The 23,995-nt window shown below is 36.6% G+C and overlaps 1 protein-coding gene and 2 non-coding genes across 3 annotated transcripts in view; all 3 read left to right on the top strand.

Moving 5' to 3' along the window:
- Positions 1–13,324: 13,324 nt before the first annotated feature.
- On the top strand, positions 13,325–13,443 carry LOC125804633 (5S ribosomal RNA). Its single transcript, XR_007440792.1, has one exon. It is a non-coding gene; the product is annotated as a 5S ribosomal RNA (ribosomal RNA).
- A 1,131-nt stretch (positions 13,444–14,574) lies between these two features.
- Positions 14,575–14,693, top strand: LOC125804656 (5S ribosomal RNA). The gene has a single exon (XR_007440814.1). It is a non-coding gene; the product is annotated as a 5S ribosomal RNA (ribosomal RNA).
- Positions 14,694–15,168: 475 nt separating this feature from the next.
- The window catches only part of ripor1 (RHO family interacting cell polarization regulator 1), a 96,413-nt gene continuing 87,586 nt past the window's right edge, over positions 15,169–23,995 (top strand). Inside the window, exons 1-2 of the mRNA XM_015607589.3 lie at positions 15,169–15,212; positions 16,067–16,308. The gene's annotated coding sequence lies outside the window, so the exon portion shown is untranslated. The remainder of the gene's footprint in view (positions 15,213–16,066; positions 16,309–23,995) is intronic.

Genomic DNA, 23,995 nt, shown 5'->3' on the forward strand with positions numbered 1-23,995 from the left:
TTGATGTTTGAGATGGGTGAGATGTTTTTATTAGAACCCAAATGTACTTCAGAAATGAGCCACATCGTCACATCCCACCTTAAGAGGGCAGATGTTTAACCGCTCCTGGTCCCATCACTGACATCCATATGTGGGAACAACAAGGAACCTGTGGATAAAACTTTCTGCTTCCCAATCGGGCTACCCATACAGGCCCCACCTGGGCATGTTATCTGGGTTGTTTTTTATCATAGAGACAAGAACACTGTCTCATTCACACTCTTGTGACCATTCATGGAGGGACCTGCTCTGGAACACATTCCTCAGAACTAGCCCAAAATACCTGAACCACTTAATGGAGATGTCCTTCATTTCAGTACATATTGCTTACAGGACTGTGCATTACTAGCCTCTGTGAAGTGTAGTTGCTTAATAGATGTCATAGATTTCCCTTTCTTTAATATTCATATATATAGTTTTTTTTGTTCATCCATCTAAACTTATACAGTATAAACTTCACAAATGATGATTGGATAGTGCTGTATTGTATGTGTGGTTTCTTTATCACTTAGGCAACAAAGAATCAGAGAGAACTAATTTCTCTGATTCTCTGAAAGCACAAAGTTTGCTCATTACAGCCTTCAACAATAAAACAAGAAAAGCACAACGCAATCATATAACCAGATAGTAACCAGGAAGGTAGTTTGGTTAAGAAAACTCAATGCATTCATGTTTAGATGCAAAACATAATTAATAATATAATATAATATTTTTTTTTAGGTAAAATCAACAGCCACTCAAAACCATGTTTTTCAGTATTGGCTATATGAGTTATAATAATATTAAAAATGTGATGTCAGGGCTTAATTTAAAAATAATGAAATACCAGAACATGGATTGGTTCTCAATTCAATTTCCTGCAACAGGCCAAAAACATTTTATTCCCACCCAGTCCCACCCCACCCACTTCCTCTCTCAGCTCATCAACAAAGTCTTTATCATTAATAAGGACTTTTCGGAGAAGGTCACGGGTGCATGGACTGCCTCACAGGTTTGTTGAGTTTTCTTCTTGTCATTGTTGTCATGTGTCTGTCGGTCATGTCAGTAGTATGATGACCTGTTGCTTTGTTGTTTGACTTATCTCTACATCTTTCAGTTCTTTGTAGATTAGCCATTAGCATGTGCGCTCTCTGATCATAGACAGCAGGAAAAGGTTGTCTGGCCATGTGTGCAGGGTAATTACCTCACTCCTCAGTACACTCATGTATAAACAATTTCACCTGTCAAACCAGATCCTCCTCAGTGAACCCTGTTAAAGAGCGTGGTCAGTAATTAAAGGAAGAATGTACTCATCTTCAGTCATCTGTGAGCCTCTGGTGACTCATGGCATTTTCGTTCAAGGTAGGCCCTTTTTTTCTTTTCTTTTTTGAGAACGTGGATTTGTTTACATCATTTTTATTTCTTGTAAATGTTTACTCTTGAGGACAGTTTCCTGTAATTGTCTGAACGCACTGTTCCGTTACCCTCACTGCTAAAGTTTTAGAGCACATACAAGGTTTCGTCCAAACAGAAGAGCATGTTAGGTGTGAGTTCGGTGAGAGAGTCTTGGTTTCCAGCTGTAGAGGTGAAGGATGCTTAAGAATGTGAGCTATTTGAAAGAGGTCTGCTTGGCAGTAAAGCCGATAAGATATGCTTTACTCCGTTCCCGCTCCACCCTACTGACTGAAGCAGCCGTTCACTAACATACATTTAAGAATGAGTGTCTTCAAAATCCAGTCTTTAATTCTACTGAACATAAATGAATCTGTAGCAGTAGTACACAGGACTCAGGACTGTAAGTCTACAGGAACTGTATTCAGTTTCTTGACTACAGTATATTTTGTAACATTTATGTCTCAAACATAGATATGAAACGTCAATAGAATGAAATATCTGCTATAAAAGTTAAGTTGCCAAACTCACACTGTCACAAAAATACAAGTATTGTCTCACAGTTGGGGCTTTTATTGTTGAATGGACCAGCTTTCTCCTCATTTAAATTTGAAATCTCTGCTATTGTTGCACCAAATATTTGGGAACTGAAATTATTTGGGAGAAAATGGCTAAAACATGAATAAACATTATAAGTGAGAATAAAAAGTAAAAAAAAATACCTAAATGATTTATACCGCTCAATAACTAATTTGATAACACGTCACAATAATGCTCACAAATAACAGCACTAGGTAAGACAATTTTAAACATTAATACATTTTAAAGCTTAAGAATGTTGTGAATAATAATGAATTAGAGACATTAAAAATAAGAAATTTAACTGGAGTCAATTAATAATTGAGAGAAATTTAACTGGAGTCAATTAATAATTGAGAGAAATTTAACTGGAGTCAATAAATAATTGAGACATTTTGTCTTAAGTGCTGTTGATTAATACACCCTTATTATAAAGTGTTACCGCTGATTTTAAGTCGTATTCTGCTTTGTTGCAATATCTGCTGGGATATTAAAAAAGTTCAGTGTTCAATAAATAGTAACAAATTTTTAGTTTCACTGAAAGCAAGACAAAATACATTTAGACAATTTCATTTGCACAATGGAAAAATGCCAAAAAATAAGTCTTCGGGCAAATGTTTATTTTGTTCGGTTTTAAATGTTCATCCCTAATCTTCGCTGGTTTCTCACTCCTGATTGGGCCATTAACTGTTTTCTTTGGATATTTATGCTTCTACATCGTACATTATATAATTCTTCTGAAACTGAGCAGCTCCTCGGGTTGGGCTTAAATGTCAGTGAAACTGTGGCTATGGGTGGGTCAGAAAGTCAGTATGCAAAGTCATAGCTATTCAAAATATTCAAATGAATAGAAGTAAAGGCCTTGGGTGTAGATTAGGCATAGTTCTTACTGCTGAATATTTACTAATCAGTGACAACATCCTCACCTTCAGGCCTGTCATTATAATTATGTTGTCAAATTACTGTACAATATATGGACAAAATCTTAAGAATTATTGCTGACTTCAATACTCATTATGTTTTCTTACTGAAAATAGTACATTTAAATAAGCTGGTATATTAACAGTTGTTTAAAAAAAGTTTTTTTTTATATTTAGGATGAATTATCATTTTTAATATTTCAATGTCCAATTTCAGTGGCTAAATAACCATAATAATTGAACATTCATTGATCTTTTTAATAGTGAAAATGTATAATTATGCTATTATATACTAAAATTATATCAGTGGTAATAAATGCAATAATGCAATAAATGGTCTTAATATGAGAATAGTATAGTTAATCGTGATTATTTTTGGGAAAGTATATTGTAGCAAGCTAAGGTCTGACTCTTTGATATGCTGAAAAAAATTACTTGTTAATTACATATTTCAATATCCAAATAAACAGTGTATAACTATATATTACAAATATAGAAGTTTTTTGTGTATAAATCCAAATTACTGTCAGCAACAACGCCCTACTGGTTCAAGAAAAAATTAGTTGAAATGTCTACAACATATAACTATAAGAGAACTTTGATTTTTTTACATTATCACTAAGATTGATTGAAAGTTTTCCAGTGCTTGTGCACAGACAGCTGAGTGTGTTGCATATGTGCTTGTGAGAAAATATTAAATTCTGTGTTCAAATAAGTGTTCAAATTTGTTTTGAATTGTTGCATAATACATTTACTACATATTTGATAATATATTTCACTAAATATTTGAATATATTTGATAATATAAGCATGATAATATAAGCATATAAGCATGTAAAATTCCGTCACTCTATCAGCTTCCCAGCTGGCCACCAACGTCATTAGACATTAATTTCAGGTTGAATGTTGGTCATGACGTCAGATGACATATATTTTACGTCAGGGAAACGTATAATACTGTTCACGTCACGCCACACTTCAGCAAGAACATAGCAGACATATGTAGCCTAGTATGAGGATGATCCGTGCAGAGACTCAACAGAATTTGAGACAAAAGTCCCAACTAAGCTTCTTTAATATATTTGCATTGTATTAAATTACATTCAGTTTTATATATGCGTGCAGCTATAACAGGGAGCATAGTGCATCCTGAATTTATTAACAATAACATTTTAATATAACATTATAGTCATTATGAAAAATGTGTTATATGGGGTTTCTAAGCTTTTGTCCTTAAGGGCATTAAATTATTTTTACTTTTATACTGTAAGTAATTTTGAAAGTAATTAAAAGCTTGAGGCGATACTTCAACTTGTACAGAATTCTTTTAAAACCCTAGAATCTATACTTCTACCTACAGACTGATGAATGTCAATACTTTTGTTAACTGAGCATATTATACTACTAATTTTGTATGTTTATTATCACATGTTATAATCTATATGAATGGATCTACAGTCAAAGTAAAAATACATGCCCATAATCATGGAAATTAGGGTGGATAAGATTAACATGAATAAAGTAACTTTAAAAGCTATTTAAAGATGATAGAACTGATAACATCTTAAAGATCTAGGCATTTATTTGGTATTAGCCGAAGGGTGGATTATGGTTTCTATAAATGATTCTGCTCAGTTCGGATGGAGATGAGGGAATAGTATACTCAGAGTGAGCTCCAATAAATGTTTTATGAGAAACAAGTGTACAAGGGCTGTGATATTTTTATGTATTTTATTTTAGCATCACAGTAAAAGTCTGCACTACATCAATAAGAAGTGTGGGGGTTTGGACAGGAACCTGTGCTGGTTGTGAGTGATGTGATATGGAATGGTCTGGAGGATTCCTGAGCTGGGCCATGTGTGTAAGTGTGTGTGTGTGTGTGTGTCTGTTTGCATGTATGTGAGTAATGCTGTCAGAGCGGTCGGTGCATCCGAGGGCGCCACATTCTCTCGGCTCTCCCACGTCTCCTCAGCAGGTTACCAGTCTCGACCCGCAGGCTTGTCAGCCAATCAGCTGCCTACCCAGCATTCCTCAGGCTTAAAGCTTAAAGAAAACAAGTGAAAAAGAATCTTTGGCATGAAACGACTGCCCAGCTCCCTTTTGCTCTCCGACAGATCGAACTTGAGTGATTAGCCCATTGTGGGTCAAAGACACAAAACAGAAAAGACTCCGGTCATTGTCTGCATTATGGATCTTCATTAGGTATAATGACATTGCAGATTTAGGGATGGCAGTGAATCAATAAACGCATGTTACAATTGTAAGTCTGAGTTAATACCTGGATAGTAGACGATTCTGGATTAAGTATTACCCAGTTATGGCCCTTATAGTCAATCATATTAATGGCAGGTGTGTTGTAGGTCATAACTGGCCCGGCTGTAGCCGAGCAGTAAAAGTTAATCATGTTTTAAAACTCTGGGCCACATGTAGGCCACATGTGACCTTCACTGTCAAATTTTTGTACATCATTTCCATTTTCTAGTCAACTGTAACCAGCTGCGTTCTGGCAGACAGATTTGGACGAAGCCATCATTGTCTTTCCATGTCAGTATGCGGGCTGAAAGAAAGTAAAAGCGAGAGCCAAAACGAGGCGTTTACATAAACAGCAGAGCATCTCCTGGTGTCTGTGTCGTTTAGATTGGCTCCATGTGTATCAAGCTTCTTGCAATTTTAGGACTTTATTTTTCAATTTATACATGTTACTCCAGGGTAGCGTCATCCGAATGCACAGCCTCTCTTTTCACAGCTGTACTGATGACACATAACTCAATGTGGCCATGTGTCATGATGACATTGGACCAATTTACATCCTTTTTTATTTTTATCCAATTTTCTCCATAATTTGTAGCAGAGCCAACTAACCCTCTCACTTACCAGGACTTTTTATATCAGCCATCTGTATCCTTTTTAATTTGACCAAAATGAGTGTGGTAAAAACAGGCACTAACCCCTCCTCCAATGCATTAGAAGTCCTTCATCGGTTCTTTGATTCCAGGATTACTATATAACCAAAACACTCAAACAAATCATCAGCCAATAGGCACCTGTGCTGGCCAACATCATAATAGGTCCCCCCAAGAGAAAGCATGGCCAATTGTGTTTTCTTGGGCTAAGCCCAAGATAGGATAAAACCAATGTATGTGTCATTGTTTCAACTGTCCACGCTAAACATGCTAAGAGCTAACTCAAGCCAAGAAGTGAGAAATCTAAGAGTGACTTTTGACTCTGATTTTAACTTCTCATTAGGCTCATGTAGGTTTCCAAAACAAAACATCTCTACAGTTAGGCCATTTCTCTGTCTGCACAATACATAAAGACTGATGCATGCTTTCATAAATAGTAGGTTAGACTTTTTAGTGATTTTAGTCTTCCAACAACTACAGTTAATCAGTGACAATTAATCTCAACATTTTAAATGAATCTATTTGTTTGTAAGACACTACATAGCCTTGACCTTCTCATGTAACATTCTACTGTACAGTTTTCGAGATACATGTTTTAGTTTTTTTTTTTGCCAGTGGAAGATATTCAGCAGGAAGAAAGGTAGACACTACCTCAGCACTTTAGTCAGAAAGATTGAGGAATCCTCTCAGGTTCTGTGGGAAGTGGTAATTGAGCTGTTTGGTTTCTCTGCATTCTCACGCCAAGGCAGAATTTTGCCAATGCGGCCTGACAGGTAGATTACAGTTCTATGAGCACACTCTTCAGGATGGTCTGAACTCAAATTGAAAATGATGTAAATCAAAGTGCAAACATCATTCTTCCATTCTATTGATTCTAGTGTATGTAGGTGAGAGAACTTGACACCCGAACACCTAAAACTAGATCTGTCTGCATTCTTGGCCCTGTCATGAGTAAAATATGATTTAGTTACACAGTTTTTAGCAAGATACAGCTTTTACTTTTGACAAACAGTGTTCATAGACAGTAATATATTATTGTGTTGGAGCCTTGGTAAAGCAGATGAAGTAAGGTGCTTAGTTTAACTCATACTCACAAAGTAAACAGTGCCTCCTGAGGTTTGTAACCGAGTTTCTTCTCCAAAAAATGGTAAGAGGAGGCATGTAAATTTGTAAAGTTTAGTATCTTCAACCATAGTGTCAGCTCCTCTTCTTTAGAAGGGGTTGGGAAAGAAAATACATGGAGCTCCTACAAGGGGGAGTCGCTAGGTAGGAGTGTCTAATAGAGTGGACAGTGAGTGAACACAGTGTTTAAAAACTCCAGCAGCACTGCTGTGTCTAACCCAACTAAATAAAACCTGCTTTGTGTTGGTCCTGTGGGATCTTGAGTTCTGAAGAACAGGGTGAAAGGAGGATAATAAAGTATGCAAAGACACAGATACAGGACTACAGTCTGTAATTATAGTTCTACTATTACGACTCCGGAAGCAAATTTAGTTAGTTGAATTATTTAATGTTTGAACAAAATATTTGTAGGCGAAACAAGTACACGTATATGTTCGTGAAAGTCGTATAGAAACGATTTCATGTATTAGAGTCTTTGGCGTAGGCCCGTCATCGGCCCAGGGCTTGATACATCTGGGCTCTGCAGATCCTGTCGTACACTGAAGACAGGGCGGAGCCAACCCCCGGGCAACCAAACGGGACCAACCTGGAGGCGGCGGGGAGGGAGGAGGGGAAGAGCGACCAACAGCGTCTGAAATGCAGCAAGGTACTGAATGAGTGATCGTTATTTAAAGCAGAAGAGAAAATCTGATTGGATAGGTAATTAGGTGACGTAGCATTGGAGTCTATAGTAGAACTTACGCTGCGCTTTCATAACTACAAAGTGCTCCTGTAAGATCAATAGACCTAAAAAAATAGCTGGACAATGAGAGTAGAAACAAAGACCCATGTAATAACTGATTGGTATGATGCAATGCTTTGGTAAAATGGATTCATCACTCAAGCTTGTGAAGCTCTTGGTTTCCCCTCCACAAAATGTTAAGAGCAGATGTATAAATGTCTGTTTGGATGTTTTAAGTTGAGCTTATTAAACCATAGACTCAGCTCCTCTTAATTGGAAGGCGGAGTTTATTAGTGATATTGTGTTTGTAAAGCTGATGTTCATACACAATTCTCCTCTTTCTATTGTGACACCCTCTAACAGAGCATTTTATATAGCTCTGGAAAAATTTAAGAGATCCCTTCTGTTTCTGAATCAGTTTCTCTGATTTAGTTATTCATAGGTATATGTTTGAGTAAAATAAACATTGTTGTTTTATTCTATAAACTACAGACAACAATTCTCTCAAATGCCAAATGAAAATATTGTCATTTTAGAGCATTTATTTGCAGAAAATTTAAAATGGCTGAAATAACAAAAAAGTACAGAGCTTTCACGTAATCTCAAATAATGCAAAGAAAACAAGTTCATATTCATAAAGTTTTAGAAATCAATATTTGGTGGAATAACCCTGGTTTTTAATCACAGTTTTCATGCATCTTGGCATGTTCTCCTCCGCCAGTCTTTTACACTGCTTTTGGATAGATTCATGTCACTCCTGGTGCAAAACTTCAAGCAGTTCAGCTTGATTTGATTACTTGTGATCATGCATCTTCCTCTTGATTATATTCCAGAGGTTTTCAATTTTGTAAAATCAAAGAAACCCATCATTTCTTAAGTGGTGCCTGAGCTGTACTTCTAATTTTGTATGTTTATTATCAGTGTGGTTGTATTCTATATCAACAGATCTGCTGTTGTAAATAAAGACAATGCTCACCATGGAAAATAAGGAGAGTAAGGTGAGTAAGTAAATGCATTGGTTTTTGAGACATAACATTTAAAACACTTCCGTTTATAGACGGTTTAAGCACATTGAGAGATGTTACATCAATCTTTAGAACCTGGAACCTTTTGAATTGGGATGACATTAGGGTGAGTAATAGTGTAAACCACCTAATTAGGTATTTTCTCCTTCTTTCCTTGTTTGGCCTTCAAAACAGTGTGCATCCTGGACTTTAGTTCTACAAGACTCTGAATGGTGTGTGCAGGTAAGCAGTACCATATGGAAATCACTGCTCTACACAGCTGCTTTCAGTGAACCCTAAAGTTGATTGACAGGATTAAAGTCCAGGGATGTTCAGCAACTGTTTCATCTTCCTGGAAACACTGTGTGAAGGTTCTGCCCTGTGACTTGCATTAGTCTGACAAGGCAGCTTTTTCCTCAACAAACCAGTTTTTATTTTAGTTAGGTTATTGAGACATGCATAATGACAGATACATGATGTATCACTCATATATAAATATTCATTATGTTCATAATGAATTATCATTTTTTTATCAATTACCATTATCATTTTCTTTAGATGTGACTATGAAAATAAAAATGCTTAAACGAGCTCTGACATTTGAGTGTTTCAGCTAGAGTTTGCAATAGGGGATGCATGGGTTAATAAATTCTTCAAATAATCGACCAGGACAGCCAAAAAAGACATCAGAAGGGATTCACATCATGCATAACCATCTCAAAAAAACATCCAGTGCTAACAACTGCTTATAAACATAGTAGCAGGATGAAAAATGATGAAAATATAATACAAGAAGATCAAATTTAATATGTTACAGCAGTGCCTTTCTATAAAAGTGTGTATTTCAACGAAGAATGTAATAGTAGGTAATAGTGTCTCATAGAATGAGAACAACAACAGTAAAAGGCATCTATGCATTTAGGGAGCTCTTAGTCATACATCCCAGCTTACGTTCCATTATAGTAATCCAATAATAAACCAAATTGGGTTGTTTTTAAAGGTACCCATACTCCCTTAATACGTACTAATGTTTCAGCCATAGGGAATTTACAACATTAGACATTAGAAATGCCTTTTCCAAAAGCTTAAAGCTTCTCTGCTTTTTCAATTTTAAATCCAGCTTTAATGATTGTTTAGGGTCATTGTGCTGTTTGAACAACCAGTAGTTTCCATGTTTCAACCATATGATGCTTAAGAATTTTGAGACAGTATTTTTTCAGATTTGTTTTATCTCTTTTTGTATGGATCCAAAACTACTGGCATCAGCCGTAGAGCATGATGCTGCCAACACCATGTTTAACAGTTGGTACAATCTTCAGGGGGTTTAAGGTGATTGTGACAATGTTTGACTCATCCATCTGATTATTAAATTCCTTTAGGATCATTTTTTCCAAGAACTTTAGATAAACTTAAAGGTGTTGGTTTTGAAGCAGGGGCTTCTTTCTTGGACGACAGCCTCTCAGAACAAACCGATGTAATACTTGCTTGATTGTAGACAGTGACATTGATGCTTCAAGACACTAGCTGAGGTCTGGGTCTTATTTCAGGCCTAGGCAAAGTGTGTACACCTCAGAATAATAAAAACAAGAGCACACATAAGATTTGTGATAAGAACAAGAATAACAGGAATGCAAGTGATACATCTACGTCTGATGTGTTATAACAGATCACATCACTTCTTTTTTGCACTGAATCACACAATATACATTTTAAGATATGTCTCAAACCACTTTAAAACCCAGGGCTACTTAAAATTTAAAGACGGTTCATACGACTATTGTGACGCTGAAGACCTGAAACATGTCAATTAAAAATTTCAGTTAAATTTAGGAATGTATTCATTGGTGTAAATGTGTGTGTGTGTGAAATATCTTTAAAAAATAATTATATCAGTAATGTCAGCAATTGTCTGATGGCTTGGGTTGATAGCTTCCTGTAAAACAGCTTGTGCCATCTGCTGGACGAAACATTATTCTCATGTTTAATCAGATTAACATCCACTCCTGCATTCAGGCCTGCAACACATACCAAAAAATATAAGACAGGGGTAATTTAAGTCTAGTTTTTAGTTTTTTTATACTATATTTGCTGGGCACATGTGGAATTTGGCCTATTTCTTTAACCTACAATTAAAGTTAAATATCAGCATTTGTTTTATATTGTCTCAAAGACTTAAATTAATAAATGAATTTTAATTATTCATTCAGCTGTTAATATAACATTACTAAGCTATTTAAAAACATCCAATAAAGTGATGGGTATTTACATTCAGAGATTGGACCTTTTTGTCCAATTTAGAAGGATTTTTGTATTTTCTAATTTATTTTGTAGCACTAAGATTCATGCTGAGCATGCAAATAAAGCAATATTTATAATAAACATTTTTGAAATGTATGTTTTTGCATACTAATTACACTAGTTCATTTAACACATAATTTGTTAATAAATTCATTTAAGCAACAAAAATCTGAGCCACTTAGGATCTGCAATAGCCGGATCTTTTTGTTGAGATAAAAAAGCCTACGCTGTCCATCCTCCCATGATAAAATATCACAGTAATTAAAATAATTTTAGAAAATCTGAAATCTAGAAACTTAATACATTTCTGTATGATCTTAAGTCTGTATGATTAAAAGGCACTGTATTTTGCACAGTCTGTTTAAGTGGTCTGCTGCAGAGCTTTCTAAGTCGGAATGTCGGAACAATCTTTCCTTTATCTTTCCCTTACAGTGTTACTTGTTGGACAGCCACTGGATTTTCCAGAGTGCACAGTGACACGAGATTAGGAAGAAAACAATGGGGGAATGAAAAGGAAATGAGGTAAAATGATAGAGGGAGGAAACACAATGTAGAGGACAAGACAACGAATGTTTCTTTTCCCCACACTGATGTTACATGTTCAGAATCACACAAATAAAGTACAAGCCCACTGATAAACTTTAAGTGGTCCACTGCAGTTCCAAAAGTTCTATAAATTAAGTTAAATAATAAAGTACACATGTAATCTGGGTATACATTTTAAAATCATACCATAGGTTTTAAACTCATCATTAAATTGTACCTGATCAGGTAGTCGCTGTTTTCTAGGTTTGCTAAAAAAGGCGATTGACCAAATCACATCAGCTGCAGCAAGGATGTTAAAAGCAATGCAGAAGACAGAATATCACACACATGCAGTCACTGTTCCACTGGCTTCCAGTCTATCCTAATCTACACTAACACCCTTTCCAGAAGAAACAAGAGACAAGAGGACACAAAACAAAGACAAAACAAAAGGCATCCTAGGCCTGATATTGTGTAATCTGCTACAGCAGTGTTTTTAACCCTGATACTGGAAGACACTGTGAATGAATCTGTCCCTGAAACATCTCACGCGCGCACATTGATATGTGTATAAACATCGCCTTCTTCACCACCAACAAAAAACATCATATTTGAGAGACAACTCAAAGCTTTATTTAAGGAAGCGGACGTGTTAGCACCTCATACGTGGATCATCTTTTGCTTGAGTGTAGAGTAAACAGTTGATCTAAAGTATATGCTCAGGTTGAGGAGGTGAAAAAAGGCCAGGTGGTTTGCTTTTGCTGTTTTTGCAGCTATAGCTGCACAGCTGCCGTAGAGATGTGTGGGTATGAGAGAGAAGCACATATATAAGTGACTTAAATCTTAAATAAGAGACTTGGATTTGGCATGTTCACACAGCCATGAAAAAAACAGGTCTAAACCACATTGAGCAAAATATCAGATTTGAGTCACTTCAGTCTGGTAATGTAAACGTAGCCTTTGTGCTCAGAAGACACTGGGCAGAATTAACACTCAGCCTGTTTAAACACTCAGTTTATCAATTTGGTATGTGTGAATTGGAAACCAATGTTTTTTATTAGCACTGACCCCAAAACAGGATTGAAGGTGACTGGATGAAGGTGTTCAGGTAGATGGATAAATGCTGGAAGGCAATAAAACAAATACAAATAATGCTACGTCACAAGCATATATGTCATTTGCAGTATATTGATCATGAGAAAACATACAAATACAATCACAAATGCTCTTTATAAAACCATAGAAAACCAGATTAAAGTAAAATATTTCTCTGTAAGTGGTAGCATTATTCTATGTGTATCTCACGCCCTCTTGTGGACAATGCTTTAAATGCAACTTCATGCCTACAGTTAACAGGACATCCTGCAAACCTCTCAGACTGCAGGGTCTATTTTCAGGACTCCTCTGTCCTGCATGTTTTTATGTCTGTCCTGCTCTTTAGCCACTTTGATATCTGAGTTCTTTCTAAGCTGAAGTTTATGAGTTTATGAGAGCATGAATCTGTTCTGTACTGATACTCCAAGATAAAAAGGAGGGAATCACAGTGATCAGAAAACACAAGTTGTGTTGAAATGAAAAAAGATAACCTTCTGTAGCTGTAGATATGAAGCCTATTCATTCTGCAGGGGTTGTGACTGAAACTGAAAACAACTGGATGAAAGGCACAGAGGGAGCTTTTTACTTCTCGTTCTGTTTTTGGCGGTAAGTTAAAGAGAGGTTTAAGGATCCTTTCATTAGCCTGTAGAGATATTTTTCTTTTATCAGAAACACTAAGACATAAATATGACAGATTCTCGAGACTGTGAGTGTGTTATAAAGAGTCTGGTTAGTAGGTCTATCTTCGCTTACGGCCACACCACCCTGAGAACGCCCGATCTCGTCTGATCTCGGAAGCTAAGCAGGGTCGGGCCTGGTTAGTACTTGGATGGGAGACCGCCTGGGAATACCAGGTGCTGTAAGCTTTTCCATCCTCTCTTTATTTTATACTCCCTGCTACTTTCTTCAAGCTGTGTTCAACAACCTTTAAAAGCCCACAGAGTGTTCACTCTCTAAAATAAAGATCTCACTTTAAACAATGTACACAATAAATACTCACTTTAAAGTACTTTCTCTTTAAACATCTGGAGTAGATTCCTTATTTGTGAAAATAAAAAAAACAACAACAAACATTCAATTATTTTTGTCAGCAAAGTACAGGTACTCTCTGCTGTTCCTGAGGTTCTACAAGTGGAGATTTAAAATCTGACACACCTGAGTTTAGTTTCCACCACTTGAGTCCATCAGCTCCTATAACCAGAGTCTCTAGAGAGGAGAATACACCCATTTACTAATAAGTAGAAATTGAGTAAAATCAAAGTTTATAAATGTTTGATAATTTTATACTGAAATAAAATCTACTTATTGTTTTCAAACACAACAATATAAAATGTGCAAAATACCTAATTTTAAATGTTTAAACTCCAGTTTTAAGCCCTTTAAACGAGCTCTGATTGTATCTCCAGCATCAGCTCACCAACCAATCAGCTCGCAGTATCAGTAATGCAGCGTCTTTACTGCCTAAAAACAGTTTACTGTAGAAAAATGGAAACACGCCGGTTAGTTTTATTTGCTTTTATATCAAAACTCGTTATTCTATTTGCAACAATAATATAACATCATAGTCAAATGCTTAGTTACTATTTTTTATCTGAATTTTTAGCTATTATCTCCATTCACCTTTATTTATGTAGGTCTGACTGACGGGCTCCCTCTAGCGTTTTGCAGTCATTTTCTAATATAATGGAGGAGATAGGAGGGGGTAGTCTCTCCACAAACCGGTGTTCTGTCGAGTAGTGCCACCCATCAAAATGTGCTTCTTAACGCCAGTGCGGTCTTTCCCATGTTACCAGCGTCTCTGCAACCTGCACTTCCACCTCCTGCAGGTTTTAGGTAGTGTTTTTTTTTTAGCTAAACAGAGGTTTAATTTTGTGTCTCGGTCCATTTATTAGTCTGTAGAGCAGTTTTTTTTAATATCAGAAACAGTATTTATATGACAGTGAGATAGTCGAGTCTGTGAGTGTGTTATAAAGAGTCTGGTTAGTAGGTCTATCTTCGCTTACGGCCACACCACCCTGAGAATGCCCGATCTCGTCTGATCTCGGAAGCTTAGCAGGGTCGGGCCTGGTTAGTACTTGGATGGGAGACCGCCTGGGAATACCAGGTGCTGTAAGCTTTTCCATCCTCTCTTTATTGTAAACTCCCTGCTACTTTCTTTAAGCTGTGATTTCACCAACCTTTAAAAGCCGACACTGTGTTCACTCTCTAAAATAAAGATCTCACTTTAAACAATGTACACAACACTCACTTTAAAGTACTTTCCGTTTAAACACCTGGAGCAGATTCCTTATTTGTGAAAATAAAACAGAACAACATGCATTCAATTAAAAAATTTTTTTTAGCACAGTATCAGTACCGAGGGTACAGATTTCAGATTTAACACACCTGAGTCTAGGAGGTTCACGTGTCAGTGAAAGTCTTGATCTGGATCAGGTGTGTTGCTGACTCGGGCTGTTGAAGGGCGGAGTGAAAAATCCTTAAAAGGGTGCCTGTTCATTCTAGAGAGGGTGTGGCTAAAACTGAAAACATAAATGAGAACTCCAAACAGCACCGCTTCTCAGTTGCTCAACTTTTGGGACACTGTCTTCTTGGAGGAGTGGCAAACACAGCACTTCACCCCTGTTCTGTCGAGCTGGTACCTTCAAATCGTGCTATCCTAGTGTATATTTGACTGTAAAAATGCATAGGAAGCAGCACATTAGAGAATGTTCCTAGTAGAGGTCCCAGTATGTAGCGTTAGTATATTTTCACTTATCACTTTATGCTATCCAAATATACTAATGCTACACACTGGGACATATTGGAATTATTTTAATATTAGTTTTCATTTACACGTTTTAACAGGTTTATTATTAAAAAAAACTAAACTCGATAAATAATTTAAAAATGTACTTTTTAACCTCCCACTGAGTCTGCAAGTGAATAGTAAAAACAGGTCTGCATATTATAAATATATTACACTAAAACATTAAAACATTATAAGTCACATCTACAACAGGAAGTTACATCAGTTTGTTCTTCTGAAAAACTAAGTTCCCTCATTTGTTTCGATGTATATTGGATTTTATTGTAGTTATCAATGAGAAGGTCAATTTAAACACTCATTCCTGTTACCTAAATTCATTCTTAGACCTTATTTTTTTTTCTTATACAATTTTTGGGGGAATCATTTACAACAAGCAAATGGCACCCATTCGGTGGAATCGCCCATTGAATGTATATATAGGATAAATAAAAATAATTAGATTGATACATTTAATTAACATTTTAACAAAAAGTAGTAGTATGAAATTGCTTAAGATTTATATTTATATACACATATATTATAAATGTATTAATATGATCTTTAACTGGTTTTCATCAGGAGAGGACTCCACAGTGTAGTTGTCGGACAGTGGTGGTTTCCTCTCTGTCAGGGTTTTTAGGTGTGTTTTGTTTGTGAGGTGCTGTAGTGATACACTCCCTCACTGCTGACTTTTCATTATCCAGCGGTTACAGAGACCCTCCCGCTCGCTCGCGCTGCGGACAGGGGGGCTGACTGACTTCAGTCTGGTGGTCAGTCTCCACACAGGCGGCTGGAGACCGTCAGCAGCACCGCTGAACACAATTTACTCTCTCAGGGAACCTGAGCGTGAAATCTACATTTCTCAGCGTCACAAACGACTTTTGGAGCCCTGGTTTTTGTTTCAACATCAAGACAAACGCCGACTGGAAGTCTGGAATTCTCTAAGGTAGGATAATAGTGGTTTTATAGTAGTGTACTCTGTCCTGTTTAAAGAGTTTAAACCTGTGTTTTGGATTTAATTAGTGAGAAAGGTGCAGCTGATGTTGCTCTGTAGGGGGATTTAGTGGTCCTGGTCAGGTTTGTTTAACACTGTTAGTTAATCATTAATTCTGTAACAGGGAGTATTTTGCACCAGTCTGGGATATTCCCTTCAAATTAAGAAAAACATGGACACTAATTTATCTCACAGGTTCAGCACTGTGTCCTCCTCCCAGTAACCTCCCAGTTATTTTACACCCAGGTTGTTATGGTTGGTGCTGTTGGTGTTGTACTGGTGAGTGTAAGTTAGGGGGCTTTGTTTTTTTTTTGGGGGGGGGGGGGGGGGGTAGTAAAAACTACAGTAAAAACTACAGTAAAAAGTTCATTGACACAGTGATTGATGCAATCATTGATTATTCTCTCTGGATTTGTTAGCTAATCTGATGATAATTGTTTCTATAATTGTTTCTGCCATGTCCTTCATCTCTAAAAACAAGAGAAACAGCTTAACATGAGATTTAAAAGCCATGTAAATGTTCAAATGTTATTTAAACATAGAAAGTACTGATATTTAGTGAGTAAACATGTATTCTGTTGTGTTTGGGCACTTTTGGAGACACATACCAAGCTGAGTGTAAACTGTGAGCCCATAACCCATCTTACCCCTCATGTGTTTCTGTTCCCAGCACTTCATGTAGTGCAGTACTGTCACAAATGAACGATTAATCAATAATGAAATTTATAATAAACACATTTAAATAATTAACATTGCCGATTATATTGAATAATTGTTTCAGCCCTACTCTTATGGAGTGGTCTCCAAGTCTTGAAGGTCTCCAGCTCTGGTCCCTAAATGTAGTCTTGTTGTCCAGCTGTATTGGACAGTACTGTGTGTGTTAATTCAATTAACTTCTATGCTCCTTTTTGAACAGAATCAGGTTTGTTAGAACAACAACATATTTTTCAATATGAAGTCTCAGTAAATCAATTAAACGAAAATGAGTATATTGAAATTCAGAACCAGTTTCAATAAAAACAGTTGTTTATATTTCAGTCTCCTTGTTTATTCCCCCCTATTCTTACTTTGATTATCATTATTATTCATTAGCACAGGGATTGGTGCAATCATTGATTATTGTTGTTGGATTTGCCAAGCTATGGTCAACTCTTAACTCTAGTCCTATTGTCCACCTGAATTGGACAGTGTTTTCCTAGCAACTGAGTCTGTGACTGTCTAAACTCTATCTTGAAGAAAATCAGGCATGTTAGAACAGGAACAAGTTTACTTGTTTATCAACAGGGTTATCCTGCTTAATCAATTGAACTGAAAGGGGTATACTGAGATTCAGTACCAGTTTCAAAACCACACACATGGCCGTTTAGTGCACTACTGGAAAGTTAATAAATTTTTATGTGTAAATATGCTAATTGTAAAATACCATATAGAGCAGTTTTCCAGACAGGGGTGAAGCATAGCCTTGAACGGCTTATTCCATCTCTGGGACACTGACCCTGTATGTTAAGATATTTGTGGACACAGCTTACTAATGTATGCATTTAGCTACTTTAAGCTGCACACATTACTGACAAGTGTGCAAGTGCACTACCACCACCACCAACCCAACCCTACGATGATCCAACCTGATAACCTCTTTAATGCTCTTGTTGCTGCATGTGAACACATTTTTACAGCAATGCTCCGCATTTTTACTGGCTCCAAAATCCAGTAGAAACCCTTCCCTGGACTCTAGGGACAATTACTTCAATTAAAGCAGATAACCTCTTTTGATTATCGTGAATGCATAAAAAATTAAATTTATATCAAAACTTTACCTCCAGACTATTGTAAAACCTTGTCTCAGGAATCAGGTACTTTGCTAATTACCAATATGTGTAATACCTTTCTGAGAGGGAGATTAAATACTTTAGCTGCGTTATCAACACCACTATAACTATGATAAATATAATCATGGTCTCTACATCTGGCTATTTCGTTCAACTAGTATCTAGATTATGTTCTGATAAGATTTTACCACTTGCATTTATTCCTGGTGGTAAAATGTGCCTCTGATTAGTCAGACTGAAAGCTGATGTAATGAATACTAAGTTTGATGTCCTGTTACTTAGCATCCTGATGTGTATTTGTTTAGCCTTTTCCTGTTCTGTGCTAAAGATAGTTGTAGGGTTTTTTTTGAGAGTTTCTGTATTGAATACTTCTTGGGTGTGTTTATACTAGAATGTTCTATCCTGATCCTCAGAGAGTATGACATGAGCAGGTGTTACTGGGGCAGAATCGTAGATCATAGAGTAGCACAGAATGTGAATGAGATGATGAACTTTTTTTGGCCTTGATTTTGAGACCTCTACCCTTACCATAAAGTGGACTTTCTGCACAGTTCTGTATGTAAATGCCTTTGTGTTTGCTATCAGTTATTTATTTATTTTAAATAGTTATTTTTATTTGAACTCAATCATTTATGTTAGCTTGACATGCTAACTAACATTTTAAAATTTAAATACATGTTATTTCCTTTTTAACGTGCTTGAATCACATGTCATTCACACAAATCATATTGACACACTGATTTAACACACTGGTTTGTGTCTGTGTACATCTGAATGCTGTTCTAACATATAGAAGATCTGTTCGAGGAAAGCAGAGCTTCTTCACTCTGACCTTTCTGGTCAAAGGTCACTGACCCTCAGATATCGGCTCTCAGTATTTAAAAAAGGTCTTCCAAGTTTAGAGTTGCTTTTGTCAAGTGTTTTACCCTTGAACAGCGTGAACAGAGCTGGGTGATAACTGGATGCATTGTGAGTGAGATTGATTAAAATAATATTTAGCATTGTATATGTTTACCTGTGCAGTTATTATTAGGTTAAGTTATAATGCATTATATTGACCTGAATTGTTTAACTGTGCCAGATCATGTCCTTACCATTTGTTGTGTGATATATGTTTGCTATTTAAAAAACAGGAATTTTGGCTGTATTTTTGTTTTCACTACTGTTCAGCGATCTAGCATGATGATGTCCTGATACAAAATAATACACTCAATTATCCAAAATTGGAGTAAAATAAATGATATTGCACAGATATAATCTGCTTTAGGTACATAATTCATGGAAAATAACAATAATATAGATTTTCTTTTGTATTAAACAGCATGATATACTTTATATAATTTGACATGCATTTAATGTGCATACCTTGCAAAGGCGATCCTCAAATTATATATTGTGCCCTTTTGTATTCTATTATAATTCTAAAAAGTGAAAAACTATCAAAAGAGAGATACATGGTTTTGTTCCATCTAAAACATGGTGATCATTAAGCCTGCTTAGGGTCATCTAACTTCCTGCAGTCTTTAGCCCAGCCCTAATCAGCCATACCCCATCTAATTACTATCTTATGAAGTCCATGATTAGTTGAGTAGTAGATCTGGATTGGAGGTGAATCCTGTGGGAAGGAACATCTTACTGCATTTAATCATACATCTCAGCTGAGAGAAAAGCATAAAAAGTGTTAGTGGAGGTCAAGAGTAAAAAAATTAAAATAGTTAATAAAATGTAATAAAAACTTAAAAGGTAGTTTAAAAAGTAGGAAATGAAGTTTTCTGGGAAAGCAAAGCAAGTTTGTATTTAAATTGGTTAGACTGTAAGAGCCATGTTTTATATTGAATTGTTAATTTGCATTGTTTGTTCCTTTGGTGAGCACAAATATCGGCATCACATTTCTGTAAAGGCCATATGTTTTTTTCTCTTATTTAGTACATGTACTTACTGTAATTTGTCTGTGTGCGCGTGCGTGCGTGCGTGCGTGCGTGTGTGTGTGTGTGTGTGAGATCCTACTGAAACTCCTCTCAAGCAACAGTGGAGAGATAAGAGACAACCAGAGGTCAAGAATGTCTACAGCAAACACCACTGTGTGCTCTCACATGCTGTTTTATTGGTTATCTTTTCATACAGTTATTTACCTTCTCCTCAGTTCAGATGACCACCTGCACTGTCAATACAGAACTGGGCGAAAGATAAAAGCCTTTGTACTACAGTAAAAGAATACATGATTTTTAGGGTATGCTGTAAAAAGGGTTTTGTTGGTTCAGTCTAAAAAAATACTTTAAACAAAGTAAAGAAATAAAATAGATTAGATGAACAGAATCAATATTTCAAAGGGTTTTCTTTTTGGAAGGAACAGAAGTTTAATTAATTCCAGTGACAAAATAATTCTGGATAAGGAGTTGTTGAAAATGGTAATTTAAAAATGAAATTTGCAATTGAATGAAAAGATTCACACTCGTAATGTCAAAAAAACTGTTACAGTGCAGTGAGCCTTTCATCAGAATGAGATGTGTAGAGCTGGAGTTTCTGCAGTGCTTTTGGAAAGCAGCAGTAGAGCCTGCAATTTTGATTTGTATAATGAAGAAAATGCTAAAATAGTACCAGCATTAAACATTTTTATCATGATTTTATTGTGCTTGACACCACTAATATAATGCAATTTCATTTTGCCAATCTAACATTAAATATTTTATTTAAATTTTAAAAAGAAAAAATGTGTAATTAATCGTGATTGTGAAATCACAATCACATTTAGTGCATGACACTCCACATGTATATTTTGCAGGGCAGTGCAGAGTTCTTTAGCTTCCATGGGCAATAGCAAAAGTCAAAAGTCAAGACACAATATTAGTTCCAAGACTTTTGTCATGTCCGTGAATTGCTAAATGTAAATTGCATGAAGTTTAATGAATAACACACAAACATACACACACACACACACACACACACACCTGGAAAGGTTTATGCAGCATCCAGTCCCGCCCTTGCCTGATATCATCCTTTTAGTACCATAAGCCAATCGAGTTCCGTAACCACTGAACTGTCATTCCCTACAATTTATAATACAGGTAGTTGTCCAGTATAGCAAAGGTATATGATGATGACCATAATGTACACAGAATAGTATATTGGGCATTATTAAGTTAAGAATAACATCACCCACCCCTATCTTCCTCTCTGAACTTTCCCCTCGACTATGGTTTACCGAAGCCAATCATTTACTTTTACTGTTACAGAAAAATTGACCTTGTGGTCAGCGCATTGACCCTGAACATCTCCATTCTCCCACTGTCTGTCAGTTTGTCTTTCTTACGCTGTGTGTTAGTTTCCTCTTTCCTCTTACTTTTTCTTTGATTAACTCTTCTGCCATATCCGTTTCTGTCTTCCGAATAAACACATGCAAACGCGTGCACATGTTGAGGACTGGAAGGAAAGCTGGCAGCTCTGTTGTGCTTTGTGTGGGAGTGATGGGGGCGATGGCTATCAGTGGTGGAGCACTGAGAGGGGACGGGTTTGTTGGTGCAGATGTTCAAGTTCAGGGGCCACATCAGCCGGAGATGCTTCTCATCCTGCTTGATAAACTGCCAAAGGGACACTGGCACAGGAGTGTGTGGGGAACCTAGAGTGTTGTGAAACACATTAGAAGTGCTGAGACGTGTGTGTGTGTGTGTGTGTGTGTGTTTGCCAAAGATTAGGGAAGAGTAGGGGAACTTGGTGAGTTATGAAACAGATCAGAAATGCTGAGCAAAGTGTGTATAATGGGTGTGACTGTAAAATGAATAACTACATCTTTGAAATGCACGTCTGTAGCTTCCAAAGAATCTTTGCAGTATCATCTGTAAAAGAAAATCACTCTATCGTAGTAAACCGTGTACAAAAGGGGAAGGGCTTATTGGTTGCATGCCCTCACATTTTAGGGCTTAAAATGTTTGGGGTTTATTTGGTTATAGTGTTCTGAATTTGTATTAAATCAGTACAAGCAAGTACAGAGATGTTTCAGGCTTTTCATGACTTGGCAATGCCTACACCTGTATGAGTTGTGAACACTTGCCTGCGTGCTCATGGCTACCCTTGTAAAAAAAAAAGTACATTTAAGTATATATTTTTATATTTTATGTAATACTTAACATTGAAAAGTACATACTATTAGCATTAAAATAGATACATACTTAAATACATAATAAATGTACTATTTTGGAACAACTCATAGCAACTTCAGTATATTTCAGTTGTAAATAAGCTACATTTAAATACAACATAAAAGCATTAGATTGTGCTTTTGAGTGTGATTTTTGTACGCAGAAGCAGCTAAATGAATTAAAAATAATCAACAGTGGTCCAACAAGGATAGCAAGTTCCGCCACGTTGTTTTCAAATCATCCCCCGAATTTTGGTTTACACCCACATTCACATACGTAGTGAGTGACTCCTTAAAGCAGTGGAAACACGGGCTGGTTATTTAAAGGTTCACAGGTTCACAGGAATTGTCCTACCTATCGCCACATGCTTCCCTAAGGTACTGAGCATGCGCTGACCTACACAATTGAATTATTTTTCGTGTTTTTATTTATAATTAATCTGTTTTAGGGGGGTTTATGTAAACTACCTGGACGCACTGTCATTGCACAAAAGTGTAAATGGAAACTAAAAATTACAATTATTATCATAAATAATTACAAAAGCAGTTAGTAATGAGCTATATTTGCCACAACTTTGCCATGATACAATGATTTATGCAATCCAAATCTAATAACGTACATCTACTGGAATTTCACTGGGTACATGCCCAAAAATAGGGCTTCTTTTGGATTTTTACACTTAAATATACATTAGGACAGCATGGTTTAACAAGGTAGGACAATTCGACAGAACACCGGCCCTGGCTCTGGCACCAGCAATTTGTTGGTGTAAAAGAGGTAACTGATAACAGTATAGGTCAGACTGTCTGTGAGTTAAATTACCAAATACCATCAGTGCCCATGCATCTGCTCCACCGTGGCTGCTGTGGGTTAAATCATTGTTGTCCTGCACTTCAGCGTGTTTGTGTCTGTTGCATATTGAATTGAGCTGAGCTGGAAACATATTAAGGGTAGCAGTCAGTGATACACAGTCGGCACAATGACAGGAAATGTGTGGTCAGATTTTCCCTGCTCTGATCTGGCTTTCAATGTCTGTGTGGGCTGTGTGACACTTCCTGGGAAAAGGGCATTATGGGTGGACGCTCGAACCACAGATCTGTTCCGCTGAAGTGACCCTGGCCTGGCCTGGCTTGGCCTGGCCTGAATGTGGATGGAATGTTTTGCTGACTGCAAAGAATAATAGCCCTGAAATAATATATAACTGTCATGTTTAATTAGATAATATTGCTTTGCAATGCTCATCTATTTGATTGCACTCACAGTCGCAATAAACCAACATATTTATGTGGATGTTCTAGCATCCTTTACATGTCACACTTATACAAATATATTAGAAATACCCAACCATCATAGCATCCCACAAAAAAAAAAAACACGTAAGAGACAACAGCAACAACAAGGATACCATAGCAACTGCCTCACAACCACCTAGCAACACCTTTGCAATCACCTAGCTACACCCAAGATACCACCTGGGATACCATACTAGCCAGCTAGGAGTCACTAAGCAGCACCATACAAACCTCCTGGGACACATTAGCAATCTCATACCAATAGTGTAGCAACCAGCTGGGATACAAAAGCAAGACCCTAGCAACCACTTAACAACACTGCAAGAGCTACTTTTACACAAAAATCATTGAAAAGTGATGGCATGTTAACCAGAGAGTTCTC

The sequence above is a fragment of the Astyanax mexicanus genome, chromosome 9 (genome assembly GCF_023375975.1).
Source record: "Astyanax mexicanus isolate ESR-SI-001 chromosome 9, AstMex3_surface, whole genome shotgun sequence".
In the NCBI taxonomy this organism is placed as follows: Eukaryota; Metazoa; Chordata; class Actinopteri; order Characiformes; family Acestrorhamphidae; genus Astyanax; species Astyanax mexicanus.